This window comes from Thunnus albacares, chromosome 14 (genome assembly GCF_914725855.1).
Source record: "Thunnus albacares chromosome 14, fThuAlb1.1, whole genome shotgun sequence".
Classification (NCBI taxonomy): domain Eukaryota; kingdom Metazoa; phylum Chordata; class Actinopteri; order Scombriformes; family Scombridae; genus Thunnus; species Thunnus albacares.
In genome coordinates, this window is record NC_058119.1 from 26,074,421 (window position 1) to 26,098,035 (window position 23,615).

At 38.8% G+C, this 23,615-nt stretch overlaps 1 long non-coding RNA gene across 4 annotated transcripts; it reads right to left on the minus strand.

The window, feature by feature from the left end:
* Positions 1-5,311: 5,311 nt before the first annotated feature.
* LOC122997424 lies at positions 5,312-22,402 on the minus strand. 4 transcript variants are annotated; one of them, XR_006407208.1, is made up of 4 exons: positions 21,971-22,400; positions 20,422-20,526; positions 5,851-6,078; positions 5,312-5,480 (listed from the first exon to the last, which is right to left on the minus strand). It is a non-coding gene; the product is annotated as an uncharacterized LOC122997424 (long non-coding RNA). The 4 variants fall into 4 exon arrangements; XR_006407206.1 differs by having other exon boundaries at positions 5,390-5,480; positions 20,422-21,666; positions 21,971-22,402; XR_006407207.1 differs by lacking the exons at positions 20,422-20,526; positions 21,971-22,400 and adding an exon at positions 7,757-8,001 and having other exon boundaries at positions 5,317-5,480.
* Positions 22,403-23,615: the final 1,213 nt, after the last annotated feature.

Genomic DNA, 23,615 nt, shown 5'->3' on the forward strand with positions numbered 1-23,615 from the left:
AAAAAAGCTGTTATACAAATCACACCTGATAGTGATCATATAATCAGGCCTTGTCAGTCTATGTAATAAAAGCATATATAGACAGTTCTATTAACAAAATATGTGTTTATGCAGGATCAACTGTAGCAATTAAACCTGGAGAGTGTAGCTACTAGCATTACAGCTACAGCTCTTCCACTACACTACAGCTCCAGATGTTCAGCAGTCGTCCCAACAGCATCAGATCTTTTCAGTGGAGGCATTTCACTCCCTCTTCCTGCACTTTGCACCAAAGCCCACTGGGTTCTCCTTCCTTGGGATGTACAACAGGTAAATATTATGTGATGGTGAAAGAATGAGTATGATGGCTTAAACAAATGTAGTCTAACACAGCAGCCAAAACCTCAATGATAAAAATCGGACAGACAAAACATAAGAAACATCACTCAGTGTTACACATTACAACTCAACAGAATCAAATACTACACTCAAAAATGACCATAATGTTGAATCATCGCCTTTCAAAACAGTTTGAACAAAAAACATTATAATCTTTGTGAAGAATTTATTGCATGGCTGTTGTATTAGACTGCTTTAATTTTAGCTTGGTGTACCTAATAAACTGGGAACTAAGCATTTATTGAATTTATTATTAATAAATAATAAAATTTATTTGTACAGCACCTTTTATACATAAAATGCAGCTCAAAGTGCTTTACAGGAGGAAAATAAAATCAAAGACAGGTATTAAAAGAAGACATGAGGGGCAATTCAAATTCAAAATTCAATTCAAATAAAAAAGCAATAAAACAAAACAATTTTTAAAAAAAGAATAAAAAATGTTTAAAAGTTATAAAATAAGTATCAAATAAAAACAGTGATGTTAAAAAATAATTAAAAGCAAGATCATAAAAACAGATCTTCAGCTGTTTCTTAAATCTATCAATAGAAGTTGCTTGTTAAATTTGTGGTGGGAGTATGTTCCAAACTTTTGTTGCATAAACACAGACGGCTGCTTCATCAAACTTTTTATAGTTAATTTTTGAAATATTTAGCAAGTCTGCACTACACGACCTAAGGGGACAGTTTGGAACATACTCACATAAGCAATCAGAAATGTATGAAGGTGCTGAACCATTAAGAGCCATAAAAACAAGTAAAAGAATTTTAAAATCTATCCCCAGTGACAAAGGCAGCCAGTGTAACGATGCTAAAACTGGAGTAATGTGATCTCTTTTGCTGGTTCTTGTTAAAACTCTGGCTGCTGAATTTTGTAGGAGCTGCAGCCTATCAATGTTTTGTTTTTCTCAGTAATCTAGAATAAAGTGCATTACAGTCTAACTCTAACTAGGTGATAAAAGGGAATCTTTGTAACATTGTTTATGTGTGAATTAAAATCTAACTCAGAATCAACAATAACACCCAGGTTCTTTACTTCCAACTTGTTCTGTGGTGCCAGACTTACACATTTGCTAAAAATCTTTTGTCTCTGTTCATCTGTACCAATTATGAGTATTTCTGTTTTGCCTTCATTTAATTTAAGGAAATTGTTGCTCATTCACTGTTCCATGCTGGAGAGGCAATTTATAACGGGATTCAGTGCATCAGAGTCATCTGGCGCTACAGATAAATACAACTGAGTGTCATCAGCATAACAATGATAATTCACACCATGATAACCAATCATTTTACCAAGTGGTAGCATATATAAACAAAATAATAAAGAACCAAGAGTTGAACCCTGCGGAATACCAAAAAGGCTATCGTGTTTTCCAGAGACATGGTCGCCGAGGCAGTGAGGTATGTGTTAAACCAATTTAGAGCTGTACCTTTTAGACCAATCCATTGTTCAAGTCTGTCTAGATGAATCTTGTGATCTACTATGTTGAATGCTGCAGTTATGTCAAGAAGTATCAGAATAGATACATTTTTCTTATCTGCTTCACTCATCATTGGTCCTTTTTACCAATGCTGTTTTTGGTACCCTTCTAAAGCCAGACTGAAATTGATCATGAATGTTATTGCCAAGTAGGAACTCATCCAACCGTTAAAACACTGACTTTTCCAGTATTTTACTTAGGAAAAGCAGGTTGGAAATGGGTCTGTAGTTACTCAGCACAGAAGAGTCAAGGTTGTTTTTTTTTAAAGTAGGGGCTTTACTAGAGCTGTTTTAAGTGCATCTGGGAAAATGCCTGTCTCTAGAGAGTAATTAGTTATGTCTAATAGATCGGGAATATTTGAATGTTCTGTCCCGTCATGGCTGTCTATGACTAATGGCACTTTTTAGTTACAGGGTGGCAGCATTGCGTCAACAGTACACAAGAAAATTAGGTTTTGCAAATTTTCTATAAGTTGTCTTTACATCTGGGATTGTTCACATATGTACAACTTGTGACTGTGCATCCTTTTTCTACAGCTTCTCTTCTCCCTGCATTTCAACAGTAATGGCAGCAGAGAAGTTGCTCAAACCATGGTGATGATGGTGAGGTGTGTTATACGGTTTGCTACCCAAGGGTCCAGAAAGGTGGCTGAGTAGTCCGTCCTATCAAGGAGAAGCCATCATACAGCAGTTTAGCCGTTTCAGTCAGTCCCTATATAATATTTAGGCAAAATGCTATAACACCCTGGTGTCAGTAGCCAACAGTGCTATTTGTACCCAGGGTGGAATGGCCAATGTGGCTATTTACACCAATAAAAGTCCTGAGTTTAAGTGACAAGTAAAGTAAGTGGAAACATTTCATTTTTCCAGGCTTTCTATTTCTATTCTGGTTTTAAAACAGAGCTTCTAACAAACGGAGAGATCATTTACCACACTAAACACATAATGATGATTTTAGCTGCAATTTAATTGTGCAAAGTTAATTTTCTCCGCGGAGTGACAGCTGAGAGTGTGGATGATTTTACACTCTGATTCCATCACTGCAGCTCAGAATAACATGAGACAACTGTGTGATGATAACTGGAAATAAAAACGAAAGACTGTTTTATTAGAAAAATAATCCACACGCTGTTAATTGGCTCCCATTATTATAAATGCAAAATTTCAGTCAGATAGACCTCATCAGTCATTTACACTCTTTGCTTCTGTAGCAGAAACAGTTTGGCATTACTTTTTTTATGTGCATGACATTCAGAATGGTTTCTTCATCATCCAACTAAATAAAGAAAAATACTCTCTATACTTAAGTCATATATAATAATACCTACATGTCTTTTAGCCTACTTTTGTCAAAAAATGATCTTAAACTACTGCTATTGTTTTTAAAGCACTGAATGGTTTAGGGCCAAAATACATTTCTGATCTGTTGCTACATTACGAACCATCCAGACCTCTCAGGTCTGTTTTCTGTCTCTACATCTTCTTATTCTGTTGTATGATTACATGCTCATCTACATTTCACTTCGTTGAATGTCTTTTTGCTGTCCCTAAAACAGATTTTTTCCACAGGTACTTGGTTTCACCGTTTCATCTCATATCATATTCAGTACTTCATTCATGGTTCAGATGATGTCCCTCGTAATTAACAACCCAGTTTCTTTCACATACCTGCGCTCCTAGCTGGCAAACCCAGAGTTAAGTGAGCTGGTTGATAGCCAGCTTCATAGTGCTGGTTATCTGGACGGCCAGCGTTAGGCTCAGTGAAGCCAGCTAACAAAAAGATATGCTGGATATGTTGAACTTGCTTCGTAGTACAGGCTCTAAGTGTCCGTAGCCAACAATACTATTAGATACTATATGTGGATGTGTATATGTACTGTATGTATATTTGGTAACACTTTATAATAATGACCAGTAGTAACTCATTTATAAGACAATAGTTAATGATGAGCTAATCATGAACAAATCATTCATATACCTTTGTAAATGACTAATTAATATTATGTTGACATCACAAATATCTTGTAAGTCATCTATAAATGATTAGTTAATTATGAAATATTCATGAATAAATCATTAGTTTGTGGGTCTGTAGGGGTGGAATAAGGTGAACCTATGCACGTTGTGACCTGACGGTGTAGCTCCTCATGCAGGTGAACAGGGGCTGTGTTAGCTCTAGACCATCCCCAACTACTTTCTTTCTATCATCCTCATCACTTCTAAATGACATGTTAATTTACAACTAAATCATTTATAAGTCATTTACAAGTGCTTTTGCATCCCCCTAATCTAAAGTGTAAACAAGTAAGCTGAGTAAAGCCTAAGTGACACTTCAGTCACTTTAATCAACCAAAATTGCATGTAGTGTTTCATCATACTGATATAGCTTTAACTTTGACTTTCCTGGCTAACTTCACAATACTAACACACTAATACACTGTAATGTGGGGTGCTACCATGGATGTATAAAAAGAACTGGACTTTTCCCATGATTGTGTGCAGGACAAACACTTTCTGGGCCCGTTGGACCCGCCTGTTGCAATTCTACAGTTTGTCCACTACGTCAAATTGTCTTCAAAGCCCAGTGTTGTTCCTACGGGGCTTGGGTGCTACCCATAGACTGTAAAAAAATATGGACGTAGTGACTGTTACATCACCCATTAGTTAGTGGACTGCTGTTTTGAAGCTTTGAGTTTGACCATCGCCATCAGTCAGTCCATGAGTCAACTTTAATGTCACTGAATGTGATCTAAACATTTGTTTCCCTGCCCCAGCATGTACATCGGCCCTCATGGAGTCTCTAAGAGTGGGATACTTCCACTACACCTGCCCCCCTTTTCGAGATCCTGCTTGTATCTTACACAGCATTTAACACAAGACATTAGTGTGAAACCAGCACAGATGTTTGAGTGACTAATTTTTTGTTTTGTTTTTTAAGTTTTCTCAATGTTGCATAAGAGTCTTTTTTTTTTTACTATTTACCTTTGCTTATTATATATATAAAATACACGTCTCATGATATTCCGTGTGTATTTTCATGTAGAGCCAGATGCAAATTAAAATGTTTTCTATAAATAAAATATCTAATTGAGGATTGATTCAGCTTTAGTTGGAAGTATGCTTTCTAGTTTGAAATGGGTCAATTGGTATAGTTTTCTTTTGATCATATACTGTACATTTAGTACATCCACATACATGTTTTAAAAAGTTCCAATCTTGTGTTTTGAGTTTTGGTTTTAACTCTTAGTTTGTTTGTGGTACAGAATGAGCTTTATTGTCTTAACTGCAATTCATGAATGTAAGAATACATAAATAGTATATTTATATAGGACATGTTTGTTATTAGCCTTAGGCCTCTGCTGCTTCTAGGCCTAACCATTAATGCAGATCTGTTTGATATATATATCTGATCTAAACTTCATAAAAAGTATTTTTACACAGTAAAAAACTTTGTGATTAATTTTTATTGCCACCCAATTAAGGCCATTCAAATCCTTTGCAAATTCCTCCTTCTTCTGGAAACTGTCTTCTGATGGCAGACACAACACATGCAGGTAGCTAAGGGTTTCCTAATGTGCCGGCCCAGCGGACAACCTGCCTGTAAGCTGTGTAGAGGCATTGCCTGGGGATAGGAACACAATATCAATATTGATACTTATTATTAACATCATCAAGAAGTGTGGAGGTAGTGATGGTCTAAATATGGGCAACTTGTAACAGACAAACAGCAAAATATTTATGTTTTAATATTATCTCCAATTTGATATTTATCCACATATAAATACTGTACTATGTACTGTTATTCTATTTTAAAAAAAGATCAAGTATATGATTTAAAATCAATGCCTTCTAGGTTTAGAAACCTGCTGAACACTCAGCATCAATATGTACTTTATTATCTTGGTCCACAAGGCTTTTATTCTAATTGTACAGAAAATCAGACAATTGAAGGAACTCCACAGAGTAATAGATTATTTCTGCCCTACACATACTCATGTCTGCTGGCCTGGAGAGGGCCATGCTTCTGCCTGAAGTTCATGTAGGCTATCTGTTGCACAAAGGGATTCAGACAGCATGCTTCAAAGCGTGGGTGCAGTGTCAGGCACGGTGTATCAGGTCTGTAGGAGAGATTTTCCATCAGGGCCCAGAAGGCATCAACATCCCTGCAGCACATATTCTCTATAGCTGAGGCCATGGGCTGGTATTTCCTACACAAGCACCTATCAAACAAAATGTTTATCAGAAAACTGTTTACCTCTCTGCCCCCTCTCTCTCTCCCTCTCTCAATATGCCTCGCTCTCCCTCTCCTATGTTACACAATGTGAGATATGACTGATACAAGCTGATACCAGCGCATTAGTTCCTGTTATGGGTAAGTATTGATACTCCTGCCAGGATTAGACGACCAATCTAGTTTTGTTATAGCCTGATACATGATAGCAAACTTTATAATGTTGTGAGGTGAACACGGTGTTAGATATCGTTAGCTTATGTCCATAGCTATATATGTGTATGCAGTATATCTATAAGCTATAAGCTGGTCACTCACTAAGACAGCTGACCAGTTCTCCACTGGTTCTCCTCACACCACAACTTCAAATTTCTCTCCTCTGACTATTATTCCTTCTAACCCTGGTCTGTTCCTGGTCTCTTGGACGCCTAGCAGGCTCATAATTACAAGGCTGTGGTCTGACATATGCGTATGAATAAACATTTACAACCTCTTCAGTGTCAAAACGCGTTGAGATCCAATCATTTCTTATTGTTCTCCCTTCTGTTATGTCACTTCCAGTTTGGCTTTTTTAGATGCAGAAGTTAAAGTCTCCCACAAAAACGACTCCAGAAGTCACTGTAGTGTATATCCAATTATATTTTAAATTTTAAATTGCTTTGGAATGAAAATGACCCTTTAATGAGAGCATTAAGTTGACATGTCTGTCTGTTATAAAACCACAAGGCCACGTGTTTGAGATTCTGATCAGCAACGTTCACGTTTTCCATCTCCTGCAGCTCTAACTGTTGCTCAGCTCCACCTTCACCTGTTTTGGTAAATCTTCTTCTCCTCGCAGTAATAAAACTGCACAACTAGTCGAGTGGAGCCGCCACCTCACCCGAGTCATTACTGCAGCCATTTTATTCATTTTATTCATTGAGTTGTCATACAATATGTTCATGCTCGAGTGCGACTGCTTTACCCTGTGGGCCACTGTAGGTGAACTGTGGGAGCCTCGGTTTATGGCTGAGGTGATTCTTTCCTAGGTGGTCAGGGCGAAGGGTAAATGAAACAGTTTCCGTTAGCCAGGGCTTCAGCCTGCTCTGAACGCTTCGTTTACAAAGTGTACCTCTATTTCCCCATCAAACTGACGTCAGATTGTTCGTGCATGCTCACAAGTGGCTGTCCGTTGGTAGCCTTTGTTGCTAAGGTTGTTCCAAGGGTTGTTCGTGTTGTCCACTCGCATATTTCGGATTTGATTCAGGCTTGAACATGTACGGATGTATTTGAGATGTTGACATTTTTGAGTACAGAAGGAGCACAGGAGGTGAAATCCTACTACTACTGTTTGTTCACAGAGCTGATGGAAGTCTGCTGAAACCATAGGACTGTAAAGAAATATGGACATAGTCTCTGTGACGTCAGCCATTGGTTTGTGAACTGTCATTTTGAAGCCTCGAGTTTTGCGATTTGACCATCGCCATCTTGGATTTGACTGTCGCCATGTTTGATTTTTGGAGCCAGAAGTGACCATATTTGGATGAGAGGGTTGAGCTGACCATAGCACTAGCTGCTAGCTTGGTTAGCATTGTGCATTTACAATCTGTGGTTAACTGCAATAATGCTAATGCTAAAGTGTGTGAGTGAAAAACAGGCCTAAAACCATTAAAACAAAATGTACTTACCGGAAAAACGGAATATCCGACTCCTTAGAGGGTCTTTTATCACAACCAAAGCTGAACAAGACTTCTTATAGGAGACGAAAATGTTACGCTTAACTTCCATGAACTGAAAACACACTGTGAAGTAGCAGCAGCTATGCCTATACTCTAAGGTTACGCCATGGTTACATTATGTAATCAACGTTGTTGTCGTGGAAGCGACTTGTCAATCACAACGTAGCCACACCCTAAAGCATACTCTGCTTTATCATCTATTTTACTCTAAATGGGACCATAATTTACAAAATGAACACCATGCTGTATAGAAGAAGACTTGAAACTAGCGATTGAGACCATAAACTCACCAGGAAAGTGTTCTCATAGACTTCCAGACAATTGGACTTCTTTTTGCAACCAGTGGAGTCGGCCCCTGATGGCTATGAGAAAGAATGCAGGTTTACAGCACTTCCGCATTGGCTTCACTTTTCAGGCCGGGAGCTATCTTCTTGGCTGAGACGCAGCTTAGCCTGGCCAATCAGAACAGAGTGGGCTCACTGGGAGGCGGACCTTAAAGAGACAGGAGCTAAAACAGCCTGTTTCAGACAGAGGCTGAACTGAGGGGCTGAATAAAGGACCAGTAGAAGATAAACTTTTTTTAACTGTAAATCATGCAAAGATATTCTAGTAGAGCCCCAGAATATAAATATAGACCTTGAAATGTGCATGATAAGTCCTCTTTAAACATCAATAAATATGAATTTGCAATACTCAAAAAAACCTAATCAAGGAGAAAAGGTTCATAATGTCCTCCATAATACCTGACATAATCTTAAAGTAAAAGAAAATAAGTTTAAACAAATCTATGCAGTATATATTTTTGGAAAAATGTTCTCATATAACATACAATTGTACTATTTTGTATTCTACCCACGCACCATCTACACCCTTGTAGAAGACCCAGATCCCACTGAAAATCAGATTGAAGACACTCATTTAATTAATATCCTTGATTTTGTATAACACAATTAACAGTGTGAGTGTGAGGCTGTCAGCCAGTTGTATGGGAGGAATGAATGAGTCCAGATTCTGTGGAGGTGTGCTGCACTCCGGCGTTGGATGCAGGGCGGTTTGAGGAGGGTGACAGAAAAGAACAGCACATTCCCTCAGCTCTCCTCGCTATAGTTCCTACTCAAAGCAAAACAATGTTTCTTTCACTCTTCAATTGGCTGCTATTACCAACCTCCTGACAATGAAAACTCTGGCTGCCTGCTACAATAAATCACTCCCTGTTTGTGTTATGGGATGCCTGCGCTTGCGGGAGATAAATTCAGAAATGTACTGTAGACGCACTCGTAGAGTCAACACAAAGTCTGACTTCAATGAAAACACAACTTATTAAATGTGCAAATACAGGAGAGTGGAGTAACTACAGAGGGTTATTTAAGGACAAGTTGATGTTTGTGATTCAAATTAGAGCTGCACTGTTAATTAGAGCATAAATTATGATTTTATGTTTCCATGATTAATGTGATGCAATTTAGGATTTTTTTTAAAGTGTTTCTCGTGTTTTTTTTAACTGCCCTGAAAGTAACTTTGTGGTATATCAAGCACATTAATTGTTCACTCCATTTCCTCCCTCACCAGTTGTTGAAAACCAAAAGCCAAGTCAGAATATATAGCAACATCAAGTCAATAACAAAGTCTATGTACTATAATCTATACATAGAAAAAACATTAAGATTTATGGTCTTTAACATGTGTTTTTTAAGCAGGTTGGATTAACTTTTTTCCTCCCATCTCTCCTCCGAAAAGTCACAGGCAACTTCATCTGATTGAGATGTTACTGCTGCTCTCGGTTTGATAACTGTACCAAGAGTCCAAACTAGATATAAAGAAGTTACAGTGGTGTACAACACAGGAACAGTCTTCCAGAAAATACAAGACATGACTGATTCATGAAGTCTTTACTATCCAATTTACGCTTAATGCCTGCAACTTCTCAATCCATCATTTAGTTTATAGTCTGAAATGTTCACAGTTTCCCGGAGCAGAAATCATGTCCTCAGATTGCTTGTTTTGTTCAACCAACAGTCCAAAACTTTAACATATTCAATTAACGGTGATATGAAACAGCAAAAAGCAGCAAATCCTGCCAGAAGCAGAGAATGTTTGACATTTTACTCGACAAATGACTAAAACATTGAATCAATTAACAAAATTGTTGCAGATTAATTTTATGTCAGTCAACCAATCAATTAATTATTTTAGCTCAATTACACTTGGACCTTCAGACCAAATCTGTCTGATATCAGGAAAATTACACCAAGAATTGTCAGTTTTAATGCTTTTGACTTCCTAAATAACGTCTATCTTTTCAACCATCATATCAGTTCTAGTTATGTTATGTTTTTCTTTGTTTTATTTGAGTTTTGGATGTTTGGTTGGATAAAACAATCCAATTATCTGCGTGTGCTTCAGGAAACATGGAGACATAACAATTTAGCTAACATATATTTATTTAGGAAATCTCACTGAGATCAAAATCTTTCAAGAGAGACCAGAGAACAGGTTACATGTAGGCAACGCAGTATCACATTCACATCACCATCACAAAACAAGTAACACGCACCCCCAAGGACACGTGATTTAACGGAGAAAATAACCGGCAGATTAATCGATCGTGGAAATCATTGTTAGTAGCATCCCTTATGAACAGTATGTTGCAGAAAAACTACTTTTACATTTTCAGTCTACTCCAGAATTAATCAATTTTTGGCCAACTGGGTGAAGAAAAACTTTAAAAAACAATCTGACAGACACACACGCCTGAAATATCGAGTTTTTAAGTTATTATTGTTGACATTTCAGCAAACAACTGTGTATTTACATGTGCAGCAGATACAGAGCAACATCATCATGCCATTGGATTCATGTTTGTGTGTCCACCTGATGAATTTAAGTCTGTTATTAACTCTCCTTTTAGTCAGCATTTTTTCTCCACTTTCTTCACCAGCTAGTTTCTAACTTTGTCTGTCTGCTGTTTGATGCTGGGCAGGTAGAGTAGAGAGAGTTTATGAGAGCTAGTTTGAAGAAAACAGTGAGTAAATGTGCCGTAAAACCAAAACAATGAGCTCAAAGAGGCTGAAAAGTTCCATAAAGCTGCAGATCCTCACTCCGAGTGCTCCCGTTCACATCATACAGTCGTCGGATTCAACAATAATCTATAAAATATTGATTCCCGGAGCTTGAATTTCCACTCAACATGTGTTGATACAATATCTGCCATCACTTGACCTCCCGTCGGCCGATTCTTGGAAAATGATCACTGTCCTTGCCGCTGAAGGTGTGTGACAGTGTGTATCTGTCTAAAGTGGACGGCGGCCTTTGTCCCTCAGCACTCAGACTTCCTGATTGCTGTTATTTAGTCATCCATGGCACCCGCTCGCTGCAATTTACAAGACGCAAAAGGCTGTATGTGTGTGTGTGTGTGTGTGTGTGTATGTGTGTGTGAAGAGAAGAAGAAGAAGGAAAAAAAAGGAGAAGAAGAAGAGTGAGGGGAAGGAGAGGAGAAGAGTGTGGCAATTTGGAGTAAGCACAAGCGCATGTTTCCAAATGTGTGTGTGTGTGTGTGTGTGTGTGTGTGTAGACAGTTCAAGTAGCAATTTGGAGTACGCAAGTGTGTGCGTGCCCGTGTGTGTGTGTGTGTGTGTGTGTTTGTGTGTGTCGACAGCTCCAGCAGCTTTTCGAGTGGCTACTTTGATGTCTGACCCACTTTGGCTGTTGCTGAGTATAAAGCTATTTATTTAGTTTGGAGTGTGTGTGTGTGTGTGTGTGTGTGTGTGTGTGTGTGTGTGAAGCTATTTATCTGGCAGTGGACTGGGAGAGTTTTGCTGTGTGTGCTGTTGGACCCGCTGCTGGTGGAGACAGCAGAACATCTCACGCTCCGTCTCCTCCTCCTCCTCCTCCTCATCTTTCACTTTCCTCCTTCCATCCTCACCATTTTCTTCTTTCTCCAGCACCTTCTCCTCCTCCTCTTCCTCCTCCTCCTCCTCCTCCCCTACACTTAATATAATGTGTTCTCCTCTTCATGCCTCATAGTACTCCGTCCTTCCATCTTCCGCATGCCATTAACTCTCTCTGATATAGTGGTTAGTTGTGGCTCTCAGCTCTGATTGGCTGAATCGTGTTAGGAGCTGTTGCAAAGTACCACATAAATCTTTTCTCTCTCTCTCTCTCTCTTCCTGCCACACTTCACCACAAGGTTGGTTGTAACCAGAAATAAACACAGCACACTCCGGTTTAGAAGTGCTGTCATTGAAAGAAATGACAAGTACACAGGTTCCATTCAAAATAATCCAAGGCTTACTTGGACCAAAAAGAGCTAAAACTGTCCAGATTTCTATCCGCAGGATAATAACAAGCACTTTTAATTTAGTTTTAGTTCTACACTGGTCTCCTTATTAAATAATAACATCAGTGAAATCTCTACAAAGAAAACGGAACGTAACTTTTTCTTGTTTTACTGTTTTTTTTAACTGACTATCCAGAAGTGTTGACCGCAGATTAAATACCTGGAACTCCCCACAAGCAGTAACACATGTCATTACTTTTTTTCAGTAATTTGTAGTGTAAGGGATTATAATTTGATTATAAATTATTATTATATTACAGTCACCCAGTGCACTAACGCTCTTTTACACTTGAGAGTTGGTGTGTTTGCTGTTTTATCTGGATTAATAGAGGGTTGATATCAGTGCGGTCTCTGTGATCAGCTGACAGACGGCTCCAGAAGAGGAGAAACGGGGCTTGTTGTCTTCTTCACATGTGTGTTCTTAGCTTGCTGAGCTATTCAAGAGTCACCTGATGATAGTTGAGCTCAGAATCGGAGGATGTGTGAATCGTGCAGCTGAGGTCGGGACTTTCTGGAGTGTTGCTTGCAGTTAATGAGGCTACGCTGCTAACGCTAGCTGTTGGATGATCAGTAAATCATTCCAAACTGTATCCCACCTGCTTGTTAAACCACATCACTTACAACAAAAACATTACTTTTATAGCCCTTTTTTTTGTTGTGCAGAAGTTGCATCTCCCTCTCTCTTGTCTCCCTGTGACAATAGACTATGGGACTGCAGACTGATCAGGGCAAGATTTGGACTACTGTGCTGCTGTGGCTGGCGTGTGGGGAAGGTGGCGTCGCCTTTGCATGAGAGAAGTCACAAGGAACTCTCCTCCGTTTTTTCTAGGTTGTCCTCCTCCTCTAATACTTTCTCTTCAACTCACAGTCTCCTTTTTCATCTTGGGAGAACAGATCCACCAAATCACTCCTTCCACTCCACAAAATCAATAAAATAGGCACTCAGGTACTTTTTATAGTCCTATGAAAGCTGCCCTCCACTACAAGGAAGACTATGTCGGGCAATCACTATGTTGGTTGCCTGGGGATTAATGGGTTTGATTTGTTACTTTGGATAGGCTTGTTTGCAGGTGCAGATACACAACTAGCTGTTGCAATATCTCGGGAACACAGGCAGATCATGTGACAGTGTCAAGATCCTCTTTGAGCTCGGACTCAAAGGTCTGCCTGTTCTTTTCTGTTGGCCTGCGTCCACGTCATGTGACTGTCAAATTTCTGTCTGTGAAAAAAAATACAAACAACTGCCGTTCCTTTTATTCTCAATGGAAAATGCAATTCGGCATTAAAATGCATTTTGATAGCATTTCTAGTTAGAAATGTGCATTTTATTTTCATTATCTCAGTTCAGTGAATGTATATGATGCTTAGTTTTTTCAGGCTTTCTATCGTTGCTATGGTGGTTGCTACAGTCGCAGCTATCGCTGAAACCATGTAGTTGCATGTCGTTTGAATCATTGTCTTTGCATTGTGTAGTTATCTGAGCTGTTATCTTATTTATGCTGTTTTATGTAACTGATGATGTTCTTTCATTAAAAAAATGTAGATTTTAGAGCCTCAGGGATGAATTCAACTTGAAATGCAGAATTTGAAGCTTTGTGATTGGCTGGATGGAGGACCCGCAGCCCTGAAGTATTTTCCTCAGTGTCCTTGTATTACGGTTTCCTTTTTTTCCAGACAAAAACTTAACAGTCACATGACGTGGACGCAGAGAAGAACAGGCCAAAAAAAACGTAGGCGTCTCACAATTTTAGAGCCGTTATTGTGAAACTAATACATTTTGTTCTGTTGACCAAAGTAGCTATTACACATTTAGATGTGAGACTGTGTTGCAACAAATCCCATGAAAACACCAAAACTGACAGTTTGTTAGTCTGTCTCTTAACACCCTGCTCTGTGGCACTCAGCCCCAACCGTCGGTTCCTACTGAAGATGTAAATATTTGAAAACAACTCACAGATATAACACACATCATTTTATTTCTTTATAATAAGGCTCATAAATTTCCTGGGCATTATAGTTTTTATCAAACGTCACTCAAACATGAGTAAATAGTGTGTTTAATTGGGACTATTTTCAGCTGCGGATTAATACACATTTCGTGCTCTAGTGAGTGTTTCCGGCAGCAGGACAGCGTATGTGGGACTGACTCAAAATAAACTATATCTGTCATGTTCATGGTAATGAAGGAACATGTCAGCCAGTGGACCCAGAAATAAGATCTATCAGGCTTCGACCACACAGACGACACTTGTCAGGAGGATCGTTTCACTGTTGGTTTCTCTTTTCCTGAAAAATATAGAATATCACCAGTCTTGCCCTTTATAGTCTGTCATCGAGGAGAACAGTTTTCACTTGGTTACAGTATATTAGTGCAGGTTTCCTTGTTTCAGGATTTCTTTAATACAACATATTGTCTCTGTTGAACTGAACAAATGTATAAAATCAATCAATGTTTATTGGAAATAGAGGAAAGAATCCTACCAGACTAACTTAAAATTGTATCATACAAAAATGTTTAAAATGGCAAATAATATCAAATATTTTCTTAATTGGCAATCAGATGTTTTTTTCTGCTTTATCAATGTGTAATCAGAAACTTTACCAACCAGCCAGTGCAAATAAAACTGTTAATCTAATGATGTCATAGAAGCAGCAGCATAAACAACAAGACTGTTAACTTTGTTTGACATTTGACAAAAGAATCTCACCACAGCGTCCATTTAGTTGCTGTTCTGGAGCTTTCAGTCGTATCACATAAATGTCATCATTCTCCATTTTCTTCTTCTTCTTCTTCTTTTTTTTTCATGGTGACATTTACATTTCTCTTGTTCTTATTCTACTGTCTGTATATTTGGCAACATTTCTTATTGTCTGTTTGTGGACATAAATCATGTAGGTTTGCAACTGATTATCATTTTTATTATTGATTCATCTCTATCAGTTTTGTTTTCTAATCACTTCATATATAAAATGTCAGGAAATAGTGAAAATCACATTTCCCCAGAACTGAAGTTGTCTTCAAATAGCTTGTTTTGTCCGACTAAAACCAAAAGATTTTCAGTTTACTGTCATATAAAACAGAGAAAAGCAGCAAGTGACTTATCAATTATGAGAATAGTCGCTTGCTAGTTTAATTTTCTGTCAATCATCTAATCAATCACATTAAATCTCTCCATCACAAAAAGGATTAGACTGCAACAGCTTGAGTCAGACACAATATGCTCATTTATTTGGAACAATACGCGTCGAACTGACATGTCAAACATCCTGAGTTACAGTTAGACACCTAAATTCTTGGTTGAGGAGGAGGAAGAGACTGACTTTATGGATTCATATGAGTTTAACCTTTGATTTAAAATGAAAACTTCCCTGACAGTGGAAACCTTCTTGGCATGTGTTGGGATTTAAGGTCACTGGAGTTGGAGGTAAATAGACACTTTGATCCACCAGCTCAGCCTCCACACTCTGACTTTGCTCTTTGCAATTTCACTGCCAGACCTCTGACTTTATGTACTCACTGTGCTTCATGTAAGCTTTTCATGTCGGGCGAAACATATTTCTCTCATTTTTCATGCATTCAGTACCATGCTGCAGTTGGAGACTGTCCTTCCAAGCGAAAAAAAAAAGACTGTAGTTGTTTCAGCAAGTAACCCAAAATGACATATGTTCACGTTCCAAGACAAAGTGTGATTTAAGTGTCAGTATTATGATGGAAGCAGAGGAAATAGGATGATGTTAGAGTGACAAAGTCTCTGCACATGGAGGAGGTTTTCTGCCAGTTTGTCCCAGTGTCCACCCACAGAACAGCAACAAATCATCTTTTTCCCCAAAGATACGTCTGTATAACTTTCAACAGGACACCTCGGACCACAAACAAGGTTAATTATTATTCCTAGAAAAGTGATTTTAAAGTGTGCAGCGTCATCCCGATGTAATATCTATGGGAAGAGTAGGATGCAGCAAGCAGGAACAACACAAATGCACATGTGCAGTGGACTGCACGATGCAGAAGCAAACCTGAGAGCTAGAAAACGTCAACAAAACATCAGATTTTAATACTGTTCAGTTCCCGTTTCTAACTGCAAGTCAACGTTGCAATTGTCTCCTAACATTAACCACGTAGTTATTATTGTAACCATGACGACAAAGATCCCCAACTTCACCGAAGTAGTAATTTTAATCTAATGTTTTCCTAAACTTAAAGTACTTGAATCCAAACCATGATCCTTTCCTAAACCTAACAAAGCGTTTTTTGTGCCTAAACATAATCAGACCTTAAAGCAGCTATAATCAATATTTTATAATAACAAAATATGAAATGACAGTGTGTAAAGTGAGAGGCGTCACTCGTAGTGAAGAACCTACAGAGAATTATCAGCAACTCTGCAGCTCCGCTGGGCTTTACGGAGCTTTATAGTGAGTTTCAGCTCATTGTTTATCTGTCCGGCAGCAACTTTACTGTTTTGGTTCACTCTCAGTGCTCTCATAGCGTCGTTTTCTGCCACAGGAAGAAGTTGTTTTTCGACAAAAACCTTTAAAAAGCCACTGTTCACTACCTGCTCAGCACCAAACGGCAAACAGACACAGTTAGCTGTAGACTAGCTGGTGAACATAGTGGAGCATTTAGCAGCTAAAGAGACAGATATTTCCCTCAGGAGTTGGTAGAGAGAGTGAATATTGGACTTTACCAGGTGGACTGAAATCTCACTGGCCACCCCAGATCTAATAGGTCACTGGTCAACTTCATTAACACAATAAGGCGGGACAAACGCTGGTCAATCAATGAGCCAGTTTGTCATTTCCTCCTACTATAGTAACAGTATGACTGAAGCTGTGAGAGCTGATCTCTGGTCAGCAGACTTTTGATCATGAGTCAGAAAAAAAGCAGGTCTCAAAATCAAAAGTACGTGCTGGCCATCAGGACGCCGGTCACAGTGACTGCAAGCTGCACTAACGTCATGATGATATGAATAATATGCTGACAGCTGTTTTAAATGTGTTTTGCACAGGTGAGAAAAGTATAACGGGACTGTTATGGTGACAAAACTGATCTGGACACTGGTCTGGGGTCGCATACAATGTGAATTTGAATGTACAAGTGAGGCCAGGATGTGTGTATGTGCTGGAAGCATTAGTGTTTCCCACTAGTGATTAGCGTTAGCGATTAGCATATGTAATTCACAGTCTAATGTGTGTTAATAGATAGCATTAGTGGCCATTTTGAAAGCCTTTGAAATGTTTAGTTCATGTACACCCACCACAGTTGTTCAATTTTGTTTAAAAGCATTTTACTGTGTCATGAAGTTAATATTATTTTTGTTTAGAGTGTTTAAGTGTGAGATTATTGCTAGAATACAGTAAACAGTTAACCAGCCAAGTTAAACCTGCGAGTCTGTAGAGATGTAGGCTGGAAAGCGAGTTCATTGAATTTGCCAGACATTGTTAGACGGTCGAGGTCATTCAGTAAAGGTGTGACGTTAAACTGAGTAAGAGACATCTATGTATGTGTTTCCGTATTGTGTAGAAAATGTTCAGGTGCACTTTACACACGTAGGTATTTGTAGCATTGTGTTTAAAGTTCATGAAGTCCATTGAGAAGTTTAAAGCAGGATTGTAAGCTAAAGCTATTAGTTCACAGTTCAGAGATAGTAGAGCTGATGCAAGCCGAGTTAACGCCACAGCGATGTGAATAACATTGCTGACTAATGTTTTAAATATGTTTTGCACCAGTTTGGACCCAGAGCTTCATCCTGAACCTTTAACATATACAGTATTTACTTTACTACAGGGGAACTGTTCCTGACCAAGTCAACTCAAGTTTTATTTATCACATACACATTAACCCCCTCCCCACCGCCCACCCCTCCATTGTGCAAATAAATACATACATACAAGAATAGATACTTAATTAATTAAATAGACATGTTTAAATATCAGCTGCTTCCTATAAACTACAATAGGTGGAATGGAAAATGTAATCTACATGAAATAGAAAAGTGAATAGAAAGGTAGCTGCATGTTAGAGCTGTTCTGGGTTGTAATATTAGTTTTAGTTGTTGTGGTTCGTCAGCATGACACCTTTAGTTTAATGCTGTATTATTGAATGTAAAAACGAGTACAAACATTAATGGATGCTTTTGGAATTCAGTTATGACTCATCTGTGCATAGGTTGAAGCAATGCAATGCATTAAACATCTATATTTAAACATATTAATCACCTGCTGTTCATTAAGGTTCGCTATAGGCCACCTCCCACACACACACACTAGCTCTGTGTCCCATCTTGGCCACCCCGGTCAAAATGTCCTGGATACGCCGCCGACAGAAACACGACTCTAAATGAATGATAACGTTGCTCCGTAACTGCTGGATGTGTAAATAAGCAACAGTTTGCTAACAAGTTCGACGTAACTTAAAAGCCGATGTCAGTCTGTGATAACATGCGGCCAGTTAATGCAGGTTTAATCATTGCGTGTATACATCATAAATGCATTTATATTTTAACAGTGATGTGTAACAGTTTTTGAAAGGGCGTCAGATCAGAAAACGCTTGTATGTGTTGTTCATGGACCGACGACGCACTGTGTCGTTTAATTTGGAGGACTTATGGTGCAGTTCTTCACCTCAATCTGTCGCTGCTCTTACATTAGTTAACAGGAGGGATTAGAAAAAAACTTCACACTTATATGCATAAATGAAAATACTGCAGCTTTTAAGTTTGATCATTTATTATACTGCAGTCCCTTTTATGACACTGGCGTTACCACTATTTTATCAAAGCAATAAAAGAAGCAATAAGCTACTTGACAGCTTGCTTTACTCTGATCTTAAATCAGCTAGCAGGATTTTAAAAAGACAAAGACTTTTCTTCTTCAACCACTGTGGCCTCTCGTGGCTTATTCTTTAATTTTCTGCTCCTCCGGTCTCCCCTCTCCTTCTTCCTCCCCCACCCCTCCCCTACATCTCCTCTCCTGCTCTCCTCTTCGGCTCTATGTTTTGATGTAATTGAGGAGGAGGTGGTGCGCAGTTCTCCCCCTCAGCCAAGAGTCCAGAGACCGAAACCTCTAATCAGTGATGTCAACAGCCGACACTTTGCAGCGCTGCGCCACAGACGGTGAAAAGAAGACCCGACTTTGTGGATTCATGTAATGATTGTTTGAGCTTCTGACATCCAGATCACATTCATTTCAGCAAAGCAACAAAAGGCAGGAAGCCGTGAAATATAGCTCTATACCGACACTGGTCTTAATACATCCACAGTCCCCCCCTTTTTTCACTGTTAATGTGATGCTGCTTGAAGCAATGCAAAAGCTCGAGAGGCTGAGCTGGAGATGTGAATACTCACACCATCTCTTGGTTGTTATTTCTTTAACAAAACAAGGCTGAAGCAAATGCTCCATAAATGAAACCCCCCCCCCCCCCCCTCTTTCTTTCTTTCTTATCCGTCCGTAATAAGTGAACGCGGTGAATCTTCTTTTGGCGCATTAACATTTAAATTAACATTTATGCGGTCACAGGTGTGCATTTATTGGGTATTTAACAACGGCTCCAACTCAGCCAATCAGAGCCGGGGACAAGGAGTATCCGTTTTATAAGTCATCATTAACATTGCGGAGCTGCACAGATGTCACACTCGCTGATGTTTCTAGGGAGCAACTAGCCGCGTTCACAAATCTATTCCTGACTATCCTGACATCTCATCTCAATTATTTTTTCTTACACTTAAAGGACAGATGCATTTTCACCACAACTGCAGGCTCAGAATCACCTCCCCAATCTTTTCTTATTTTCTTTTTTTTTTTTTTTTTCTCTCTCTTTGTGGCTCGTCTGAAGGGGGGAAAAGCTGATGAATGAACAGCACTTAAATGAGAGACAGAGCTCAGCACTGTCATCTGTAAAGCTTTAGCTCAGATGTCACAGTTCAATCACTATGGATTACGGCTTTAAGAGGGGCTGACTGCCAAAATAGCCTCTGTGTGGATTTGTGTGTTTGTGTGTGTGTGTATCTCTAAATTTTATATATATATAAACAGAGAAGGTTTTCCTTCAATGTGGCGCCTTAATAGTTAAACCGATGGACCGTTAAGTAATTTTTAAGGCTGAAAAGAAATAACAAAATATGTTGTTTATATATACACAGATTAAAATGTATCATGCTTCATAGGTCAGGTATTTATTCTCCTGTTCAGATCAGCTGCATCAAGGAGATTTGAGCACATTAGTTAAAGTCCCCGCATCGCCCGAGAAGCTGAATTGAAGGCAGAAGCGTGTCTTTACCGAACACGTTGCTGTGAGTGTTGGCTGACCGCTGAGTCGAGTATGGAAAATCATTTTTATATGTGACCACCAGACAGAGAGGGAGAGTCTGAAAGGTTTGGGAGCCTGAAAAAAAAGAAAGAAAAAAAAAAAATACACACACACAGTGAAAGTGAAGATTTTCTGGCTTTTTTAGAAATGTAAAGCTGTTAAGACGGACGAAAGCTGCTTATTGTTTTCAGAATTGGTTGTTTTCACAGTTAATCTATTAATAATTCATAATTTGATTATATTTTGGTCTGGTTTATGTGGTTTTAGTGGCAGAAAATAATGAGTTTGCAATTGTTTTGTCCGACCAAAAGTCCAAAAACCAACAACATTCAGTTTACAATGAAGTAAAGCAAAGAAAACCAGCAAATACTCACATCGGAGAAGCTTTAAACAGAGAATTTTGGCATTTTTGCTTAAAAGTAACTTAATTCATTTTCCGTTGGTGAACTAATCAAAAAGCTATTGTTGGACTGAGGTCTTTGCTGAACTTGTTTCTTTTCTTTTGTTTGGGTTACTGAAATTATTTTTTACCAGGTATTCAGACCAAAAATGGTATTGCATTAAAAACATTAGTGCAGAAGTGCTGCAGGAGGTCCAGTTTGAGTAATAAATACAAAGATTTCAAAGTTTATCTAAACTCTGCAGAGGTTTCTGATGGTACAACTATGCTATTTTCATTATAAAGTAATCTACTGGGCATGTGCACTTACTGAAAATTACTATATTTTGGCTAACATGGTGCATCTTTTTGCCAGATCCTCATAAAAGTGAATGAAGGAGCTGTGTTTTCTCATCGAGTGCCTAAACACGGCCTTACTAACCATCCAAATTAGTAATTTCATGAATCATTACACTGATAGGTGTCATTACATTCCAGTCGGTCTCATATCAGGAAAAAATACTTCTCTGGGAGAATCAGGTGTTGTGCCATTAATCATTATGCTTGTTTACATCTGACAGTCATATGAACAGATGCAGGATTATTTCATTAGTGCAAATATCAAATACTGAAAGACTGTCTGTCATCCGATCAGCATCCATACCGTAAAACCTAAAGATGACAACTGATTTTCTCACGAAGGAAACTAAAGATTTTGTATTTTTACAGTCTTGGTATGTATTTATTTTTGTAGATACTTGCCTTGTTGGACTAACAGTGTTGCTGTATCACCAGATGCCAGCAACAAAAGTCAGCATAACTACAAAAACCAGGATCTGGGATGTTAAAGGAAAAAAAAACAACAATCTTTTTAAAAGGATGCTGTTAAAATAACAACATCCAGGTTTCACAGCTCCTTCATCTGCCAGTTTGTACAAACTAAATTGTCAGTGTGGCTGCAGTTTACTAAAAGTGACGGCGACAGCGTACAGTGCAGCGTTTGTGACAAGAAAATCACTTCCAGCACTTAAGAGCCACAACAGTAACTGAGCGACTTTGACTGCAAGATGAAGGCAGCGTGTTTGTTTCTTAAAACCATATTATAAAGTACTCAGGAAACATCAAGACCTGTCAACCTACCTGTGATGTAATTTAACAGTATGACAATCAGTATTATGGGGGAAAACCTTTCAGACCGATTGTCCGACTTGAAGCTTCACTGAACCAACATGCTGCTCTCCGTTCTGGGCGAGTTCATGCACTTCAGTTCCTGAACCGTAATCACTCCACTGCTGCTTCCTCTGCTGCTGGCCGGCGTGATCGCCACCTGTGCTGACAGCGCTGGCAGCCGCTCAGAAACCGCAGCCAGGAAGTGCATCAGCATTTCATCGCTGAAGTATGATTAAAACACACGCTTTTTACTTCAGTTTCATGGTGTGACAGTCTGTGATATCTTTCATTTCATGGCTGTGAGAAGCCGGCAAATACAATAAAGCAAAGATGTTACAGCTAAAACACGAGTGTGGACGTGGTTCTAGATGTTTAAGCTTGAGGGAGTTGAGTTTTAACAGTTGTAGAAACATCTGGGATGTGATTGAAGTGTGTTGCTACAAGTGTGGCTGTCTTTTTTTATTGTCAAATTGTGTTTAAACAAATCATTTGCTCCTGTTATTCTAAAAATACTTTAAAAGTGTTTCACAAAGAAGACATGAGGCTCTTTTTTTAGGCATTAAACAGTCGCAAGAAAATCAGCACTGTTGAAAATTTTGGGTCTAATGCAACTTGTATTTTAAGGCGCTCCTGTTCAAGAAATAGGTGCAATAACAAAAGGGGCTGCACCTGATTTATCACTGCAGACTGACCACTGCAGCAGAGTAAACTGAAATTGAATGTCTGGGAAAAGCAGCTGTAACGTCTGCGGCTGTTTTATCGGACAGACAAAAAAGAAAGAGAGAGACTATAACCAAATCAAAACTGTGAGTGAGAGAGAAATGCAAAAAAAAACCCCAAAAAGATGCATTACAAAGTGAAGTGATTATTTGTCATCTGTTTACAGAAATAATCGAGTAAAATTAGTTTTACCAAAAAATCAAACGTCATTCAATCACTGATGTTTTTGTTGAGCTGACATCAACTGTTATTTCTTCACATACAGTATAACGTTCCTCTTCCAGAATCAATATATGCTTGCATTTCCAAAAGTGTCTTCTTTTCAAGCAATATTTAAAGTTCAGCAGCAGAAAGTGCTTCCTTTGAACTCTCACTTACTTTCCAGATATGAGAAACACACAACAAAGCAGCCCAGCATCAGATCTTAGGGCTGTTTAGTCTTGTTGAATTTTCTCCTTTGGTACGATTCATTTGGGCAGATCTGAACACAGTAAATGTACGCAGGTGCGGTTCAAAACAGCCGTACTGAGACCCTTTGAGGAAGTGGTCCCGGTCTGGGCAGATATTAACTCTAGAGTGGTTCATTTGTGGTGGGAACGTGATCCAACCTCGATGTAAACAAACTATAGAGGTACTCTGCAAGTTTGAGCTAAATGGCTCCCGTAACTGGGTGCTGTTTCTCACAATGCTACAATCTTACAATTTCATTTGGTAGACGCTAGTCTGGAGAGAACAAGGTAAGTATGAGCCATGAAACTAAGTTCAGGTCTGAGAGGACGAAGGTGGAGCATAGAGGTAATGAACAGAGTGCATAGAAGCAGGTAATAGTTTTTTTGTTGTTGTTGTTTTATTTATAAGTCCATCAGGGTAGTACAGGGGTGTTCATGAAAGAGCT